The sequence below is a fragment of the Loxodonta africana genome, chromosome 15 (assembly GCF_030014295.1).
Source record: "Loxodonta africana isolate mLoxAfr1 chromosome 15, mLoxAfr1.hap2, whole genome shotgun sequence".
Lineage (NCBI taxonomy): Eukaryota > Metazoa > Chordata > Mammalia > Proboscidea > Elephantidae > Loxodonta > Loxodonta africana.
In genome coordinates, this window is record NC_087356.1 from 62,382,225 (window position 1) to 62,385,651 (window position 3,427).

Sequence of the window (3,427 nt, forward strand, 5' to 3'; positions counted from 1 at the left end):
CATCCAAGAAGGCAAGGACCCTACTTTACAGGTTTTAGTAACTCTTATCAGGGTGTAGCTTAGTCTAAGAGTTAAGAATGAGGGACTCAAAGTCAGGCAGGTGTAGGCATGAGTGTGGGCTCTGAAACATATTGTCTTCCTGAGTCCCTTACTTTTAAAATGGGTATCACTATTGTGAGGAATAAATAAGATTACATTTGTATAGTGCTTTTGGATCTTGGTGCCAGGGGTCAGTATAAGGGTATTGCATCTGGTGCAGTATTGTGCACTCAACAATTGGGAATGATAATTATGTTTTTCACAATAATTTTTTTTCTTAATAGTGCTGAGTAGTTGTTAGTTGAATGAAAGTATTAAGACTATAAAAGCCAAAACAAACAATATCAAGGGTGTAAAAAAACATTTCTTCTTCCTTAGGGAAGGTAATCTCTGAGGCAATCATCTTTAGGGAGTCTCTGTCTTAATAATCAGTTTATCAGAATTTGTAATTCAAAACAAAACTTAAATCACCTGTTATCCACTGGTTAGGGAAAGAAGCTCTCTTCTCCCTGGAAACTAGAGAGGAAACTTTGGGTAAATAAGGAATTAGACATCATGTTCTTCGGTGCAGAAAGAGTTACAAGATAAATTCGAGGTTTTTATCCTTTGATCAGAACTGGGAGAAGAGCGTTCTGACCCAAAGCTGTCACCTATTCACTAGGGCCATTTCCCTTCCCAGAACAATTGTGCCTAAGAGACAGGACAGTCTCTTTTTGTGGCTCTTTAACTAAAGGAAGAGGAGGGCCTGCCTAACCTTTTCTGTCAGTAACAGCACAAAATATAGGAGTCAGACTGCCTGAGTTTACCTTCTGGTTGCAACCCAGTAGTTTTGTGACTTTGGGCTGGTAATGTAATCTAGGTGAAATAAGAATAATAATATTGTCACATAGCATTTAGTACATAGCCTCTCATAGTAATTGTTAAATAAGTCTTCGCTTTAAAAGATTAATATCAAACCTATAGCCACTGGAGCTAAGAGCTCTGGGGAAAACAAAAGAGTGCATTCAGTGATTTACTCACAGTTAAATTCAGTCCAGGGATTAATTGCACTACTCCTGGCTCCGACAAGAAAGGAGACTTCTCTGATTCTTCTCACTATATTCTCATGGAGACCTGGTGGCATAGTGGTTAAGAGCTATGGCTGCTAACCAAAATGTTGGCAGGCCCAAACCAGCCACTCCTTGGAAACCCTATGGGGCAGTTCTACTCTGTAGTATATGGTTGCTATGAGCTGGAATCCATGGTAATGAGTTTTTTTTTTTTTTTTTGATATTCTCATAGAGTGTAAATTTGATAGTGACAAAGAATCCCTACTGAGTAACTGCTCTCACCCTGTGTCAAGACCAGCCTTTTTCCAAATTACTAACTAGCCATCTTCTTGCTCTGATCCAGAGCCTTATTCAGAGGTGGAAGCTCTGATGAGAATCACAGTGACTTCTGCCTGTCAGGACTCTCTTCAGAGAAGAGCCCCAGGTTTCAGCAACTGAAGCAAAGACACAAGAGGGAGGGACATAGAAAAGATATTCACCTTTTTTTTTTTTGCCACCATTCTCCCCAGCAGCACCAGCTCTCACCGTGGAGATAAAGTTTAGCCTCATATGGACTGTGGACAGTTAAAATTACTTGGTGCTGTGAAGACAGATCCATACCAAACAGTGACCCCTTTTCTTTAGTAATTTTAGTCTCTCTGTATGGATTTCATTCCCAAGAAGGCTGGGGGAACAGATGTTGGGAGGGTAGTGGTGATATTTCTTTCCCTTTAAGTAGTCCTTTTCTGTTATCACCACAGAGTATCCAAGAGGAAAATGACAACCAAGAACTCTTCTGTGACAGAGTTTATCCTTGCAGGCTTAACAGACCAACCAGGGCTCCAGATCCCACTTTTCTTCCTGTTCCTCTGCTTCTATGTGATCACTGTGGTGGAGAACCTGGGCTTGATTACTCTGATTGGGCTGAACTCTCACCTGCACACGCCCATGTACTTTTTTCTCTTTAACCTCTCTTTAATAGATTTCTGTTACTCCACTACCATCACCCCCCAAATGCTGGTGAGTTTTGTCTCAAAGAAGAATATCATCTTGCACACAGGGTGTATGACTCAGCTGTTTTTCTTCTGCTTGTTTGTTGTCTCTGAGTCCTTCATTCTGTCAGCAAAGGCCTATGACCGCTATGTTGCCATGTGTAAACCACTGGTGTACACAGTCACCATGTCTCCACACGTTTGTTTTCTCCTTGTGTTAGGTGTTATGTGATAGGGTTTTGGGGTGCTGTGGCCCATATGGGAAACATAATGAGTCTCATGTTCTGTACTCATAACCTTGTCAGTCGTTTCATGTGTGACGTCCTTCCTCTCCTTGTGCTCTCCTGTAACAGCACGCGTGTGAACGAGCTGGTGGTATTTATTGTTGTAGCCATGGACATTGGAATGCCCATTGTCACCATCTTCATCTCTTATGCTCTAATACTCTCTAGCATTCTCCATATTAGCTCCACTGAGGGCAGGTCCAAAGCCTTTCGTACCTGCAGCTCCCACATAATTGTGGTTTCTTTCTTTGGTTCTGGGGCTTTCGTATATCTCAAACCACCTTCCATTTTGCCTCTTGAACAAGGAAAAGTGTTCTCCCTGTTCTATACGATTGTGATGCCTCTGTTAAACCCATTAATCTATAGCTTGAGGAATAAGCATGTCAAAGTTGCCCTGAGGAATACCTTGAGAAGAAAAACATATTCTTGAGAAGGAAGCAATATTTGAAGAAGGGGATCTAATACTTTGCTTATTAGTGTGTGTGTATGTGTTTTCAATGAGGTATCCAAAGTCCAGTGTTTTCTCTCCTAAACAGAAAGAGAATTTTATGTTTTTATTTTTAGATGAGTGTTTAGTGCAGACCTATTTTCCCTAACTGTCACCCCACCTTGTTTATTCCAAGATTGTTTATCTTATGCAGATTGTTTCTAAAATCAAGGATTGTGTCATCTTTAGTGCACCATACAATTCATTTAATCTAGCCTTCTCATTTAACAGAGCACACACTGGAGACTCAGAAATATTGCATATGTTTCCGAAGGACACACAACTATTTGGTGCCATAACTGGCCCTGGACTTCAGGGCCTTGAATCCCAATCTACTTTGTTTTCGTTCATGCCATATTTTCTTGTTCCATTTTCACGCTCACAGATTACATTTTAAAGGTAGGATACGTAAATGCTTTAAAAATCTGATTCCGTTTACAACAATGTCACGTAACTTCTCAAAAAATAATTTTTGGATATTACTTTTTTTTTCTTTTCAGTACAGTAGAAGGTAAAAATTTTGCTTAAGTTGATCTTGTCTGAATGACATGAGAAGCGTGTGAAGACTGGGGTGTGTGAGAGGCTAGTATATTAGAC

At 40.3% G+C, this 3,427-nt stretch overlaps 1 pseudogene; it reads left to right on the top strand.

Moving 5' to 3' along the window:
* The first annotated feature begins 1,844 nt into the window (after window positions 1-1,844).
* Window positions 1,845-2,791, top strand: LOC135227736 (olfactory receptor 8B12-like; annotated as a pseudogene).
* The last annotated feature ends 636 nt before the right edge of the window (window positions 2,792-3,427 follow it).